The sequence below is a fragment of the Vombatus ursinus genome, unplaced genomic scaffold, assembly GCF_900497805.2.
Source record: "Vombatus ursinus unplaced genomic scaffold, bare-nosed wombat genome assembly UNPS02015358.1, whole genome shotgun sequence".
In the NCBI taxonomy this organism is placed as follows: domain Eukaryota; kingdom Metazoa; phylum Chordata; class Mammalia; order Diprotodontia; family Vombatidae; genus Vombatus; species Vombatus ursinus.
This window is the reverse complement of record NW_020955136.1, coordinates 1,393,078-1,410,941: the sequence shown is the minus strand read 5'-3', so window position 1 is coordinate 1,410,941 and position 17,864 is coordinate 1,393,078. Positions and strand designations below refer to the sequence as shown.

Here is a 17,864-nt window from a genome sequence, read left to right as displayed (position 1 = left end):
GGGGGCATGGTGTGGATAATGAACCAGGAAAGGAGACTGAGAAGGATCAGTCAAACAAGTAGGAGGTGAACCAGGAGAGAGTAGTGGCATGAAAACACAAAGACAAAGTATTCAAGAGGAGACAGAGATGGACAGTGTCAAATATAGCAGATAGGTCAAGAACAAGGAAGACTAAGAAAAGGCCCATCAGATTGAACAATTGAGAGAACATTGCTAATTTCTGAAAGAACAGTTTTAATTGAACAATGATTGTAAAGAATTGAAGAGGATGTGAAAGAAGAGGTAGAGGCAGTAAATATAGACAGCTTTTTCAAGGAGTTTGAGGAAGAGAGAGAAGGCAATAGCTTAGGGTGGGGGCGGATGGGGGGAACCTGTGGCCTCGAGGCCACATGTGGTCCTCTACATCCTTAAATGCGGCCCTTTGAATCCAAACTTCTGGATTCAGTCAAAGGGCTGCACTTGAGGACCTAGAGGGCCACATGTGGCCTCTAAGCCACAGGTTCCCCATCCATGGCTTAGAGGGATGGTAGGGTCTAGTGAGAGGCTGCTAGATGGCACAGCAGTGGATAGAGCATGGGGCCTGGAGTCAGGAAGACCTGCGTTCAAATGCATCCTCAGCTGTGTGACCCTGGGCAAGTCACTTCACTCTGTTCACCTCAGTGTCTTCATCTGTAAAATGAACTGGAGAAGAAAATGCAAACCACTCCAGTATCTCTGCCAAGAAAACCCCAAATGGGGTCATAGAGAGTTAAACACAACTGAAATGACTCAACAAAGGGTCTAGTAAAGGGTTTTTTTATTTTTAAGATGGGAAGAATTTGAAAGTAGAGAAGTGCCCAAACTGATAAAAATGACATACCTTCAGAGAAGCTCACACTTGATGTTTTTCTTGCCTATTACCTTTGTTCCATTCTTGCCAGCCTTGGTCTGTTAATGACATTAATTTGTCTAGAAGAATTACTTATTCTGATAAGTTTGGACCAACAATGCTAATGATATTTTCAACTTAAACAAAACAGATACCATGTCAATCAGGAGCCTGCTACTTCAGTAGGGTAAGTTGAACAGAAGGGTGCCATTTGGGCACAATAAAAAGATTGATCACATATCTGAGGAAATGCATCCATACACAACAAGACTCCGCCTAGCCTTTCATCAAGGACTCTAAAGGCAGTCCTTGTGAACATAGTTTGCCTGCTTGCAGTTTTTTAAAGCCACATTTCAATGAGAATATCTAGCAGGAATTGTCATAGAATAAAAGTTCCCTAATTCCAAAATGATGCTCGTTAAATTAGATGTTGAGCTCCATCCTAACCTTTGCACTAAGTGCAATCTGGTGTGGAAAAGTGGAATTGAGCAAGTCTCACTTCCCTGGAGAGTGTTGCCTCTAGCTAGGCATTGGCAAACTGGAAGGTATGATGCCCTAAAGGTCAACCCAGCCTGCATTCTGCTGAGCAGAGTTGGGCGAATGTAGGACAATAAAAGCTGTGTATGCCTTAGGTGGTCTGGAGGGTTGTTTACGGTCCTAAGGACAGAACAACTAGAAAAAGAAGGACCATAACTCTGATATCCAAAGTGTTTCTCTCACCATGCCTTGGTAAAATTCTCAGTTTAGAATTTCACAGTCTCATTATGCTGAGGCTCATAGAGCTAAGTTCTTTTTAGGGTTGGGGGGGGCAGGTAAGAGTAGGAGGACAAACATCTTTTTTTTTCTACTTAAGTATTTTTTAATAGCTTCTGAACTAAAAGTAAGTTCTAGTTAATATTAATTGGTGTACATTCTTATAGCACTTTAAGGTTTGTAACACTTTCCCCATTACTAAGACAGGTAGCTAACCTTAATAATAATAGCTAACTTTATATAGTGCTTACTATATGCCAATCACTGTGCTAAGTGCTTTATAATTATTATCTTATTTAATCTCACAAAAACAACCCTGGTTGGTAAGTGCTGTTATTATCCCCATTTTACAGATGGGGAAACTGAGGCAAACAGAGGTTTAAGTGACTTGCTCAGAGTCACATAGCTAGTAAGTGTCTAAGGTTGAATTTGAACTCATGTCTTCCTGACTCCAGGTCCAGTACTCTATCTACCATGCTACCTAGCTGCATATTCCCACTATTGGGAAATAGTACGGGTATTATTATTCCTACTTTATAAATGAGGAAACTGAGGCTCTGAGAGAGGTTAAATGACTTCCTCAGGGTCACATTGCTACTCAGTTTCTTAGGTTGAATTTGAACACAGGACTTCAGGCAGCAAGTCCAACATACTTTGGTTATGGAACAACATTGCCTTCTCAATTTCTTTTTAATGGCATAGTTCTATTTAATTATTCAAATGAAAGCAGTAACATTACCAAGTATGTAATAAAGTTTGACAGCTATTTGTTATCTTCACAGAAGAATCCTCAAAAAAGTAAGGCGCTACAAACATCTATATAGTAAAAATTAGAAGGGACACAAGTAAGTGGGGGGAAAAAAACTTTGTAATATGTTTCTCTGATAAAAGTCTTATATCCAAGATATATTGTATGAGGAACTGATTCCAATTTATGAGACCAATACAATAGATAAATGGTCATGGAATATGAACAGGCAGTTTTCAATTAACAACAATGTATGGGCTTGGGAACCAAGATGGCGGAGGGAAAGCAGTGACTGCCTTGAGCTCTTTCCCAAAGCCCTCCAAATACCTAAAAAAATGGCTCTAAACAAATTCTAAAGCAGCAGAACCCACAAAAAGACAGAGTGAAACAAATTTCCAGCCAAAGACAGCCTGGATGGTTGATTTGAAAGGTATATCACGCCGGGCGGGCAGAGGAGTGCAGTGCAGCATGGGCGCACAGGCTGCAGCGACCCTGGAGCACGCCTCAGAGGACTGAATCGCAGGCAGCTGTGGCAGTTTCCAGACTTCTCAACCCCTGAATGCCAAAGACAACTTAGAAGGTCAGTGGGAAAAGTCTGTGACGGCGGTGAGAGAGGAGCCAGGTCTCAGCCGCAAGTCTCGAGTGAGAGAGGAGCCAGGTCTCAGCTGCAAGTCTCAAGCGCAGCCCAGGGCCACAGCTTTTTCCTGAGCTTCCAGCCCACAGACTGAGGGGGAATCAAGTGGCTGATAAGAGGGGGAATGTAGGGATCTCTTTGCCAGTGCTGAGGCAGGAATCTCTTGCTTTGCCCACGCTTGGATCTGAGGCACAGTTCGGAGGGGCGGTCCTGGGGCGAGGAGGAATGCTGGTGTGGTGGAGATCGTTGTGGCGGTGGAGAGAAAACACCTCGCCCCTTATCATACCATCTTGGAAGAACTGAAAATTTTCAGGTCCCTAGAAGTACCTCTGAAAACAGCTGTACAAACCCCCAAAGCTTGGGACAATACACTCTTCACATTGGAAGCAAACATTTCCCTTAACAAAGAGTTTAAAACTCAAATAATTGGCCGGGATCATGAGTAAGCAGGGCAAAAAGAGTCAGACTATATTATCTTACTTTGGTGACAAAAAAGATCAAAATATACAACCAGAAGAAGACAACAAAGCCAAAGCTCCTACATCCAAAGCCTCCAAGAAAAATATGAATCAGTCCTAGGCCTTGAAAGAACTCAAAAGGGATTTTGAGAAGCAAGTAAGAGAAGTAGAGGAAAAACTGAGAGTGATAGAAGAAAATCATGAAAAACAAGTCAACAGCTTGCTAAAGGAGACCCAAAAAAGTACTGAAGAAAATAACACCTTAAAAATAGCCTAACCCAAATGGCAAAAGAGGTCCAAAAAGCCAATGAGGAGAAGAATGCCCTAAAAAGCAAAATTGGCCAAATGGAAAAGGAAGTCCAAAAGCTTACTGAAGAAAATACTTCCTTACAAATTAGAATAGAGCAATTGGAAGCTAGTGACTTTATGAGAAATCAAGACACTGTAAAACAAATCCAAAAGAATGAAAAATTAGAAAACAATGTGAAATATCTCATTGGAAAAACAACTGAACTGGAAAATAGATCCAGGAGAGAGAATTTAAAAATTATTGGACTATCTGAAAGCCATGATCAAAGAAAAAGCCTAGACATCATCTTTCAAGAAATTATCAAGGAAAACTGCCCTGATATTTTAGAACCAGAGGGCAAAATAGAAATTGAAAGAATCCACTGATCTCCTCCTGAAAGAGATCCCCAAAGGAAAACTCCTAGGAATATTGTAGCCAAATTCCAGAGTTCCCAGGTCACGGAGAAAATATTACAAGCAGCCAGAAAGAAACAATTCAAGTATTGTGGAAACACAATCAGGATAACACAAGATTTAGCTGCTTCTACATTAAGGGACCGCAGGGCATGGAATATAATATTCTGGAGGGCAAAGGAGATAGGATTACAACCAAGAATCACCTACCCAGCAAAACTGAGTATAATCCTTCAGGGGAAAAAATGGTCATTCAGTGAAAAAGAGGACTTTCAAGCATTCTTGATGAAAAGACCAGAGTTGAATAGAAAATTTGATTTTCAAATACAAGACTCGAGTGGAACATGAAGAGGTAAACAGGAAAGAGAAAATCATAAGAGACTTATTAAGGTTGAACTGTTTACATTCCTGCATGGAAAGATGACATTTGTAACTCATGAGACCTTTGTCAGTATTAGGGTAGTTGGAGGGGACAAAATTATATGTATGTATATATAGAGATAGATAGATAGATAGAGGGCATAGGGTGAGTTGAAAATGAAGGGGTCATATCTGGAGAATAAAATTAAGGGGTGAGAGAGGATTATACTAGGAGAAGGAGAAAGGGAGAGGTAGAACAGGGTAAATTATCCCACAAAAAAAAACAGAAAAGAAAAAGATCTTACAGTGGAGGGGAAACGGGAGAAGGTGAGAGGGAATGAGTGAATCTTATTCTCATAGGATTTGACTTAAGGAGGGGATAACATACACACTCAACTGGGTGTGGAAATCTGTCTTACCCTACAGGAAAATAGGGGGGTAGGGGACAAGAGAGTAGGGGAATGATAGAGAGGAGGGCAGATTGGGAAAGGGAGTAATCAGAAGCAAATACTTCTGAGGAGGGACAGGGTCAAAAGAAAGAATAGAATAAATGGGTGGGTGGGATAGGATTAAGGGAAATAGTTTTTCACAGCATGTCTACTATGGAAGTGTTTTGCATAACTGCACATATATAGCCTATATTTAGTTGCTTGCCTTATCAATGAGGGTGGGTGGGGAGGGAGGAAGGGAGAAAATTTGGAACCCAAAGTTTTGAAAACACATGTTTAAAAAAAATGTTTTCACATGCAGCTGGGAAATAAGAAGTACAGGAAATGGGGTACAGAAATCCATCCTGCCTACAGGAAAATTGAAGGGGAAGGGGATAAGAGAAGAGGGGGAGAGATAGAAGGGAAGGCAGACTAGGGGAAGGGATATGCGGAATGCATGCCATCTTGGGGTGGGGGGAGGGGTGAGATGGGGTGGAAATTTGGAATTCAAAACCTTGTGGAAGTAATTTGAAAACAAATAAAATAAATAAAAATTACCATTAAAAAACAATGTATGAAAAAAATCCTCTAAATCATTAATAATTAGAGAAATGCAAATTCAAGTAGCCTTTGTTTCACACCTATAAGACTGGAAAAGATGACAAAAGAGGAAAATTACAAATGTTGGAGAGATTGGTGAAAAACAGGAAGGAATACTGGTATACTGTTGGTAGAGCTGTGAATAGGTGCAGCCATTCTAGAAAGCAATTTGAAACAATGTCGAGAAAGTTACCAAACAATGCATACTCTGTGACTTAGCTATACCACTATTAGGCCTATACTCCCAAAGAAAAAGGAAAGGATGTATAAAAGACATATACAATTTTTAGCAGTTCTTTTCATGATAGCCAAAAATTGGAAACTAAGGGAGGTATCCTCTTATTGGGAAATGGCCAAACAAACTGCGGTATACAAATGTAATAGAATATTGTTGTGCCTTAAGAAATGATAAAATAGACAATTTCAGAGGAAACTTGGACAGCCTCAGTAAACTGATATAGAGTAAAGTAAGAAGAACCAGGAGGACAATTTGCAAAATATTGCCAACATTATAGAGAAAAACAATTTTGAAAGATCAACACAGTAATAAGTCATGCATTCAGAAGAATGAAGATAAAACATACCGCTCACCTCCTGAAAGAGAGGTGATGAATTTAAAATGCAGAGATATTCATATTCAGATGTAACTAATATGGAAATTTATTTTTAGACTATTTAGCTATATACTGAGAGCTTTATTTTTCAGTTTTGCTTTTTTTAAATTTGCTCAGTGAGGAAGAGAGTAGCAGAAGGGAAAGATTAATTTTTTAAAATGTTTATAAATTTAAAAAATATATATTATTTTAAAGTAAGGAATTATTCTTAAACCAGGAGTGTAGATTTCAGTTCCACAAACAAGAGTGTGGTAATGGCAAGATTGGTAGAATTTTTCTCTTTCTGGAAGAAGAAAAGGTCTCTACCATCTTAAGGGAGCTCACTTCCCTTCCCAGAACTCATTTTGTATATTCACAGTAAGTCTGTGGGCCATTTCATTTATATGAGCATCCAGTTCTACATTCTATTTGCCTCCTAAGTTCAGAAGAGGTCATAGGCTCATTGAACTGGAAGGGACCTTAGAGATCACTTAGTCCAATCTTCTCATTTTAGAGTTGAGGAAACAGGCATCAAGAGATATGAAGTGATTTACTTAGTCACACATGTAATAAAAAAAAGAGAGTGGATTATAAGCCACACTCTGGATTCCAAATCTAATATTCTTTTGATATAGAGCCTTTGTGTTTACCTCCCCCAACCCTAACTAAGTCATACCAGGGACACTAATTATGCCTACCATCCCCATACAATAGTATTTTTGTTAGTCTTCATTATTTTCTAAATTAACAAATATGCATCCAGTTCTGACCCAGCTCTGGGTTAGGTTTGTTCAATTTTGACATCAATTTTCCCATATCATTTGCTATTTCACTGGAGCCTGTCTTTTGCTAAAATGTACAGGTCTCTTGTAACTAAGGAGAGCATCCCTTCTTGGGAGAATTTTGAAAATCTTATTTGTCATGCTGTTTGGTCTGAGTTAGTGCTTGGTAGAATCAGTAGTTGCATTGCATTTGGAATTTGGTAATAGATCTCTCTCCTCTGGACATACTCTGGTGAAATGATAATTACAGCATTTCCCTTTGAAGTTCTAATGTGTAATGGCTGAGAAACAGCTGCTATAAGAAATATAAACATGTGAGGCCTAGGTATTTATTTTGATTTTACATTTAAAACATAAATTTTATTGCTTTGTTTTGTACTTGTATCACTTTTATTTCTTATTAAATCCCTCTACTCTGCCTTTCCTAGGGGCATATACCTTGTAACAAGGAACAAAAAAAAGGAGAAAAACATTTCATCAAAACTAACAAACATATCAGTTGACAGTATGTGCAGTATTCAATACCTAGAACTCCTCATCTCTGCAAGGAAGTGAGGGAGGTACATTTTATTGTCACTTCTTAAGGTTCAATCTTAGTCATTATAACCTCACAGCCTGCATAGTTTGTTTGTTTGTTTTTGGTAGTGGTCATTCTTTCCATTTATATTATTGTAGTCATTGTATAGATTGCTTTCCTGGCTCTGCTTCTGTTACTCAGCATCCATCAGTTCCTATCAGCTTTTCTGTGCTTTTCTGAAATCTGCATATTTGTCATAAAGTTTATTAGACTCAAGTCTAGGTGGTTCCATGGATAGAGTGCCAGCCCTGGAATCAAGAAGACTCATTTTTGTGAGTTCAAATCCAGCCTCAGACACTTACTAGCTATGTGACCCTGGGCAAGTCACTTAACCTGCTTTGCCTTAGTTTCCTCATGTGTCAGATGAGCTGGAGAAGGAAATAGCAAACCACTCCAGTATCTTTGCCAAGAAAACCCCAAATGGGGTCACAAAAAGTCAGACATGACTGAAAATGAACAGCAACAAAAAGACTCAAGTACCACATTTGTTCAGGCATTTCCCAATGGATGGACATCTACTTGTTTTCCACCTCTTTTACTATAACAAGGACCTCTTTGAATACTTTGCTATATATGGAACATTTCTTTCTTTCTTTGACTTGTTTGGGGTATATGTTAAGCAATGGACTATCTGGGACATAGGGCATAGATATTTTAGTTAATGTTTTAGCACAGTTTCAAAGTGCTTCCCAGAATGGCTGAGTCAATTCACTACTTGACTCAGTTTATTAGTGCCTGCCCCTCAACATTGACCCTTTCTATCTTTTGTCATTTTTATTATTTTGTTAGATGTGAGATAAAATTTCAGAGTTCTTTTGATTTCAATTTCTCCTATTAGTGAATTGGGGCAGTCTTTCATATGGCTGTTCATTTTTTGTAATTCTTCTTTTATGAAATCTTTTTTTTTGTTCATATTCTTTGGCCACTTGTCTATTGATCAATAGGTCTTGGTCTTTCATATTTGTGATGGTTCTCTCTACATATTAGATATCAAATCCTTATCAGAGTTTTGTCCTCATCACCAGCTTACCTTCTCATCCTAGGTGCAATGATTTTATTGGTACAAAACCTTTTGATTTCATGGACTTGAACTTATCTATTATCTCTTTTTTGACTGGTTCTATCACTTGTTAGGTTAAGAATTCTGTCCCTAGCTATAGATGTGAGATGTACCTAGTCTGTCTCCTAATTTTTTGTTAATTTGGTGTTATGGCTTTTAATATCTAGGCAACATATCCATTTAGAATTTGTAATGGTATATGGTGCAAGAAATTGTTATAAACTTAATTTCTGCCAAACTACTTTCCAGTTTTCCCCAGAGTTCTTGTAAAATAAGTTCTCCAAGTCATTTATATTCTCAGATATTGAACATTAAGAAGTGTGCCTGCTTTTTCACCCATCCAGCCATCATGGTAGAAGCTCAGCTGTCATCTCATCATCATGTCCTCTCATAAAACATTCAGAATCAAGAGGTTTCTGGCCAAGAAACTGAAGCAGAATCGTCCCATCCCTCAATGGATTCAAATGAAAACTGGAAATAAGATCAAGTACAACTCAAAAAGGAGACACTGGAGAAGAACCAAACTCTGATTATAAAGAATGGCCAGCGCAATGAGAGACATTCTACACCAAGACCACCTCCCGCACTCTTACCATGGCATCCTTCCATCCATCAATCCATCTATTCATCCATCCATCCATCAATCACTCAGTCGCCTCATTGCCCCCAATAAGAAGTAAATTACCACTACTGCCCTCCCATTTTGGAAGCTGTCTGCCAAGACGCAGACATAAAAAAAACACAAACCCCAACAAACTGTTAAATTTGTCTTGCCCTTAAATGTTTTCATAAATTGCATCCATGCGTTCGGGTACAGTATATTGTGATATAGTTTAAATTACTGTTATCCGCATCTATGTGTAGCATTTGTATGTTTGAGATTATGCTTAAGAGGCAGAGATCATAATGAAACAAGTTACTCCTGTCAAGAAGAAGAACCAAGCTCAAGCCCTGCCTTGAGCAAGCCGTCACAATAACCTCTCTGTGTTTTGTTTTGTGTTCTAAGGAGATATAAGAGAGCACCTACCTCACAGGATTGTTGTGGGGATCTAAAAAAAAAATAAAGAAGTGTGCCTCTCCATTCATTTCTACTTTACCTCCATTATTTCCTTTTCTCATCTAAACATATTTTCTTTAAATGAATTTTATTTCCAACTCTATGCAATTTCCCCTTGGTAATTCAACTGGTAAAGTACCAAAATTGTGAAAATTTATTTTCATATTGTCATTTTTCTTACACTGAAACCTCAGAGTCATTTTGATTGACATTTCTGTTACTGATATAAGCAATCTTTCATCGACAGGTGACAAACTTAAAATATAGAGAGATGTATATGTTTTTTTGGCATACTCATGGTGGGAATTTGTTTGCTCAACTGTGCATACTTGTGAGAGTTTTGCTTTTCAGGGTATTTTTGTCATTGTTATTCAATAAAGGAGTAGTAGGAGGTATACATTATAAATTCATGTAAAATAAACTTATTTTAAAATAGTCTTTCATATAATTATTAATAGTTTGTAATTCTTCTTTTGATCATTGTTCATACACTTGGACTATTATACATCTTTGAGTTTGAAATTCAGGTTTTTTTTTCCTTGCAGCAAGCTATTGAGTCTTATAAATGAAACTTTTTTTTCTGTACTGAAATTTCCAGAAATTTTTTTTATTATTTCCTATATTATGGAATTCAGGTGTAATGGGAAGGGTTGGGATGGGGGAGATTGGCCAGTGTGACTGCAATCCTTGTAGCACATCTATATGGACATTTCCTGCCCAATTTTAGCCCTTGAAGTATGTGTGGATACTTTCTGCCTAGTTTCAGTTCTTAGAATATGCACAGATATTTTCTGCCTACTTCCAAATGATCACAGGGAACAGAGAATCAATTTCCAGCCATGATGACTCAGGGGTTGGCATAGTCTGATTCAAAAGAAAATCTTCTAATGAGATAAGAAACTGAAAGACCTGATAGCTCAGGAGTTTCTGAACTGGAGTTTAGGGTACATCCAAAAGCTTCAACAGACACATCTCTCACTCTTCTTTTCTCATGCAGCTCTGAGGAGGCAGAATCGATTTGAGTTTCTGGGTGAAAGAAGAGCAGCTGGCTATATTGCCCCCCACCCCCGGCTTCCATGTCTGTGACACACATAATAATCTTGCCTGATATTAGGTGAACTTGAACTCAAAAGTGGACATTTCTTGGCAGAATTTGAGAGATCAAGAAGTCCCTTCCTAGCTCTCAAAGATCACAGATCCCGGTAGTGGTGGAAGCTCAGAGGTGGCAGGCGCCCCTGGAGCAGTAGTGCTCCACAGCAGTGGAAGCAACTCCAGACAGATTTGGAAAGACAGTCACCAAAGGACAGTGGGGAGATTCAAGGAGAGTGACCCTTGAAGAAAGAAGTGCTAACTATTGATTTTAAAACGGTATTGACTCCTAGAGTCAGAAAGAGAGCTAAACCTAAGTGTAACCTCATGAGGACTCGACAAAAAGCAAAAAAAGGGCTTCCAAGGCCAGAAGTTTAGAGCTTCCCCTTGGCCACACATATTCTCTACACTCTTGCTTCTCTATTTTAAGTTTGAACTTATTCTTCCCAGAAATCTTGTGTGTGCAAGGAGAGAATATGCTCCCAGTTTAGGAAAAACATTTGTACCATTTTTTCTTGTTATCCTTTTCTAAAAAGTAATTAAATCTGACTGCTTGATTGATAATGAGGAGCACACCGATATGGAATCATGCCTTAAAGTACTTGAAACACCAACCCCTCAGGGTTATTCCCAGAATCCTGAGGAAAGAAGTAGTAGTCTCCCCTCTGGAAACTCCACCTTTCTGAGTGAAAATAAGTTGAGGAAGTAGCCCCACAGGGGATGTGACATATGTTTTTTGAATTTGTCATGTTCCTCTGAGAGACTTTTCTTTTTCTTTTTTTAATAATATTTTAGTTTTTTTGGAGGGGTGCAGCTAGGTGGCACAGTGGATAGAGCACCGGCCCTGGAGTCAGGAGGACCTGAGTTCAAATCCAGCCTCAGACACTTGATACTTACTAGCTGTGTGACCCTGGGCAAGTCACTTAATCCCAATTGCCTCACCAAAAAAAAATTATTTTTCCCCAATTACATGTAAAGACAATTTATAACATTCATATTTTTAAATTTTTGAGTTCCAAATTTTCTCCCTACTTCCCTCACCTTCCCCCTTCCTGAGACAGTAAACAATTTGATATAAGTTATACATATGCGATCATGCAAAACCTATTTCTGTATTAGTCATGTTCTGAAAGAAGACACAGACCCAAAAGAAAAACATACACACACATATACATAACACGTGAAAGATAGTATCCTTCAATCTGCATTCAGACTCCATCAGTTTTTTCTCTGGAGATGGATTGCATTTTTCACCATGAGTCCTTTGAAAATTGTCTTGGATCATTGTATTGCTGAGAATAGCCAGGTCATTCATAGTTGATCACTGCACCATATTGCTGTTACTGTGTACAATGTTTTCCTGGTTCTGCTTACTTTACTTTGTATCAGTTTGTGTAAATCTTTTCAGGTTTTCCTGAAACCATCATGCTCATCATTTCTTATAGCACAATGGTATTTCATCACAATCATATACCACAATTTATTCAGCCATTCTCCAATTGATGGGCATCCCCTCAATTTCCTATTCTTTGCCACTACAAAAAGAGCTGCTATAAAAATTTTTGTATAAATAAGTCCTTTTCCCTTTGGGATACAGACCTAGTTAGTGGTATTGCTTTGTCAAGGGGTATATACAATTTTGTAGTCCTTTGGGCATAGTTCTAAATTTCTGACTTTTCAGAATAAGTTTTTACTGATTTTTTTTACATAATCATGATTTCCCCCAGTATCCTTCTCCCTCCCCCTTCTAAAAAACCATCTCATGTAACAAATAATATTATTTAAACACAAGAAAAAAAAAGAAAAAAAAATCACATCAAAAAAGTCTGAAAACATGTGCGATATACAACACTTGGGGACCTCACACCTTTACAAAGGGGTGAGGTGTGGTGTCTTCTCATATCTCTTCTTTAGAGCCAGGATTCTTGTTCTGTATAACATTCAATTTGATTTTTTATGATTGTTCTGTCCATTTACATTGTTGTATTTATTATTAATATTGTTTTCTTGGTTCTGCTCACTTCACTCTGTATCAGTTCATGTAGATCTTTCCATCTTTATATGCTTCTCTGAATTCATCATATTTACCATTTTTTAAAGCATAGTAATATTTCACTATATTCATGTACCACATTTGTTTAGTCATTAACCAATTGATGAGCATCTACTTTGTTTTAAATTCTTTGTTAACACAATAAATAACTACTATAAGTGATTTGGTGTACATGGGGACTTTCTTCTTAGCAATGACCTCTTTGGATATAAATCTAATAATAGAATCTCTGCATCAAAGGATGTGGGCATTTTAGTCTTTTTCTTTGCAAAATTCCAAATTGCTTTCCACAATGGATTTTTACCAGTTCATAGCTTTACCAACAATGCATCAATCTACCTGTCTTCCTACAAACCCCATCAACATTGACTATTACCATCTTTTTTCATCTTTGCCAATTTGTAGGGTATGAGGTGAAACTTCAGGGTAATTTTGATTTATTTTTCTCTTACTAATGATTAGAAGTATTTTTTCATAATAGTTGTTAATAGTTTGCAATTCTTCTTTTGAGAACTGTTTGGGGGCAACAAGGTGGCACGGTGGATAGAGCACCAGCCCTAGGGTCTGGAGAACCAGAGTTCAAATCCAGCCTCAGACATGTACTAGCTGTGTGACCCAGGACATGTCACTTTATCCCAATTGCCTCAAAAAAAGAGAGAGAGAAAGAGAGAGAACTGTTTGCTCATATCCTTTGACAACTTATTGGGGAATGACTTTTGGCATGTGTATGTGTGTATGTGTGAGTGTGTATACACACACATATATATGTATGTATATGTGATAATTATATATAATTTTTTTTATATTTACAGATGATTATATGTTATAATTATTTTTATACCATGGATGCCAAACCCTCATTATAGAAATTTGATACAAAGATTTATTCCTATTTGACTGCTTCCTTTCTTATTCTAGTTGCATTAATTTTATTTGTGTGAAAGTTTTTCAGCTCACATGGTCCAAATTACCTATTTTATCTTCTGTAATTGCCTTTATCTCTTGTTTGATTAAGAATATATCTCCTAGCCATACTTGTAAGAGGTATATGATCTGTTTCTCTTTTAATATTATGATATTTAATATTAAGGCCACATAGCTATTGAGAATACATTGTGGAATATGGTGTAAAGTGTGAGTCTAAACATAATTTTTGCCAGACTGATTTCCAGGTTTCTCAGCAGATTTTATCAAATAGGAAGTTCATTTCTCAATAATTTATGTTTTTCTACTTATCTAATCTGGGGTATTAAGTTCCTTTGTTTCTGATTCTCCCTTGTCTAGTCTGTTCCATTGATCTACCTCAGTATTTTTTAACCAATACTAGATGGTTTTGTTAACTGCTGCATTAGAATATAGGTCTGACAGTGTATTCCTCCTTCAACCCTATAACTTTTCATTTCCCTTGATATTCTAGATTCTTTATTTTTCCAGATGAATTTTGTTATTATTTTATTGAGTTTTGTAAACTATCTCCTTGATAATTTGATTGGCATAGCTTCGAAAGTATAAATTATCTTTGGTAGTATTGTCATTTTTATTATTTTGACATGGACTAGCCATGAGTACTGAATTATCCTCGAGCTATTTAAGTTGTTCTTTGTTGTTGTTGTTTTTTTTTTAACAGCTCTTTGCCCCAGTCAATCAGTAACCATTTGTTGAGTATCTACTATATGCCAAGCACTGTGCTAAGTGCTAGGGATACAAAGAAAGGCAAAAGTCTCTGCTTCCAAAGAACTCACAGTCACATCGGGGAGACACGAAAACAACTATGTACAAGCAAGATATATACAGGACAAATTGGACGAAAATCAACAGAAAGGACTAGCATTACAGAGAGATCAATAAAGGTTTTTCATAAAATGAGGAGTTTTAGGTGAGACTTGAAAGAAGCTGGTGAAACCAGGAGGCAGAGATGATGGCGGGGGGAGAGAAAATTCAAGGCGTGGGAGAGAGCCAGAGAAAATATCCAGAATTATGAGGCAAGTAATCAAGGATTAGTCAATGGATAAGAGTCAGAGAGTTAAGAAGGGACTGAGAAGAAAGGAGGTATAATCACCTACAATAGACAACTTTCTCAAGGAATTTAGTCACAAAAGGGAGGCAATATATGTGATGTTAGCTAATGGGGACAGATAGATCAAGTGAAAGTTTTTGGAGGATGGGAAAGACATGGGTGTGTTTGTAGGTAGTAGGGAAGCATCCAGGAGACATGACAAATTTAAAGATAAGTGAGAGAGGAGGCATGATAGAGCAGGCAATCTGCTGGAGAAGATGGGATGGAATGGGATCACTTGTTCATGTAGAGGGGGTTGCTTTTGTAAGGAGAAGGGCCACTTCTTTATGTGTGACAGGGATGAAGGAGGAGATAGTAGGATGCCTAGGAGATAGAAACCATCTGAGACAAGGAGGAGGAAAGGAATTCTTGGTGATGGCCTCATTTTTTAGTAAAATTTGAGGCAAGATTCTCAGCTGAGAAGATTGGAGGAAGGGAGCCATGGGTGTATGAGGAGGGATGAAAAGGTTTGGAAAAACCCCTGTGTTGACTGAGATAGTGAATTATTTAGGGTGGTGTAAAGGATTGCTTTGCCAAAGTGAGGGCCAAGTTGAGGATGGACCCAGTCAACATATTTTTGTGATTTTCTACATCTACTTTCAGTAGCACATGAATAGGAGCAAAGACAAATGAGGGGAAATAGGGTAGGAAATAATTCAAGGCTGAGGCTTGTTGGGTCAAGATTGGCAATAGGATAAGGAGGCAAAGGACTTAAAGAGGAAGGACAGTTAAGAATTGAAATGGTTCACAAAGGGCTCAAGATGGAGAAAAGAGGTAAGTGTAGCTAGTTGGGGTGGTGATCTAGGAAAGAACTGAGGGGTCCAGAGACTGGAGATCATGGTGAGGGTGACGAACGGGATTTGGAAAGGCAAGGCAGAGGAAGAGGTAGAATCACAATAGATTGTGATCGGATGAAATTCAGAGTTCATGAACATAGAAATGGTTCATTTGTGGGTAATAATCAAGAGTATGTGAATCTTGAGTAATGTGAAATGAGTAAGTTGAGGAATTGTAAGATAATTTGTAATTGAATCTGTACGTGTGTTTTGGTAGATTGATCTTCAGGTATTTTGGCATTTTGTAGTTATTTGAAATGGGATTTCCCTTTCTATTTTTTGCTTCTTGGATTTTGTTATTATATAGAAATGCTGTTGATTTTTGGGTTGTGTTTTGTTTTAGCCTGTGACTTTACTGATTTGCTGAAGCTATTAATTATCTCTAATAGTATCTTTGCTCATTCTTTAGCATTTTCTCCCATGGATCCTTCAGGTCTGGTAGTTTTGGTTTTTTGGTTTTTTTTTTTTTTGGAGTTAATTTTCAAGTAGTTCTCTCTCTTTTTCTGAAATTGGATTATTTAAGGTCTTTATTTGGCCTTCTATTAGTTTGGGTGTTTTGAATTTTATATTTGTTGAAAGTATTCCTCTCTTTTCGCGTGTGTGTGTGTGTGTGTGTGTTTTCTTAGTTTTGCTAACATAGATCTCTGCATAGTAGGTTCTGATAATTTATCTCATATTAAACTTAGTGCATTTTCTGTTTTGTTGATTTGATTTTTCTGACCTCTCCTTTTTGATAAGGTTGGCTAAAGATTTCTCAATATTGTTCATCTTTTTAGATAACTAACTTTTAGTTTTATTTTTCATTTTTATACTTTTTTGTTTCTAGTTTATTTATCCTCTAATTTTTAATATCTCTTCTTATACATGTATTTTAGGCTTGTTTCTTTATTGGATTTCTAATTTTTAAAAGTGTATATTCAGTTCATTAATCTTTTTTATATTTTGTTAACATATGTTTGAAGAATATGATTTTTCCCTTGAGGATTACTGTAGTGGGATCCTAGAAATTTTGGTATGTTGTTTCGTCATTATCATTTTCTTTCACATAATTATTATTTCTATGATTTGTTATTTGATCTCATTATTTAGGATTTCATTGTTACATTTCCTTTTAGGCCTATGTCTTTTTTTCATTTTCCCTGAACTGATTGTTACTTTTATTGCATTATAGTCTGTAAAGTATGCTTTTCTATTTCTGCCTTTTAATATTTGGTTGCTATATCTCTGTGCCCTAATACATGGTCAGTTGTTACCCATGTTCCTAATTTTTGAGTTTTGTTTAACTTTTTCCTTTTTCTTCCTTTTGTCTAGTTATCTAATTCTTCCCCTCTTCTTTACTCTTAGTTAAGAAGTCAAGTGAAATCCCCCTTTCCTCTCCTCCCCTTTAACTTGTTTTCTTATTTTTTAAAATTTCATTTTCTGTGCCTTTTATTTAAAAGGATATCTTTCACTCAATTAAAATTTCATTTTCTGTGCCTTTTATTTAAAAGGATATCTTTCACTCATTCTCTTCATTATTTTTGTCCCCTTTTGTCTATTCTAGACATTTAGTCTTTGGTTTATGGCCCTTCTACTTATTTAGTCTTCAGGGAATGAGAGTTTTTAAGGTGCTTATTTTGGGTTTCCTTTTCTGTGCACTATAGTATTACATTGTAGATCTTGCCCCCGACCCTTTTGTTCTTCACTCTTAGAAATATTAATTTTTGTAGATGATAGGATTTTGCTAGTATTGCTCATTGATAGCAGTTATTCTGTGTCCAGTTAATTATTATCCTTTGCCCTCCCCATGGTCATTTATTCCCATTTGCCTTGAAATCTTCTCCCTGGGTCTGTGTTTTCCCATTCTTCAGACATCAGGTTCCTGTGGGAGCTCAGATTCCCCTTCTCCTGAGACAGAATGAATGGTCTCTATAAGCAGCAAATCTCTGCAGATTATACTCATTATTAAGTTCCTCATCTCCATTTATGGATTATTTTTCCTTTTCCCATGGGAACATTCATCATTGAAATGAGTTCTCCCTTTCCTTCCCCCTGTTTTAATCCCACCCTTTGTTTCCTCCTCTAGTCTCCTGTAAGCTCACTTCTACCCAAGAGACTACAGGAGTTATTTTCCTTTCATTCTTAGCCTTTGACTTAATTAGGGCACATCACTATTCCCCTCTTCTTCTTCCCCTCTCCTCTTTTATGTGCCCTCCCATTCTGTAATTTAG

General features: G+C 37.3%; 1 pseudogene; it reads left to right on the top strand.

Moving 5' to 3' along the window:
• The first annotated feature begins 8,942 nt into the window (after window positions 1-8,942).
• On the top strand, window positions 8,943-9,110 carry LOC114031988 (annotated as a pseudogene).
• Window positions 9,111-17,864: the final 8,754 nt, after the last annotated feature.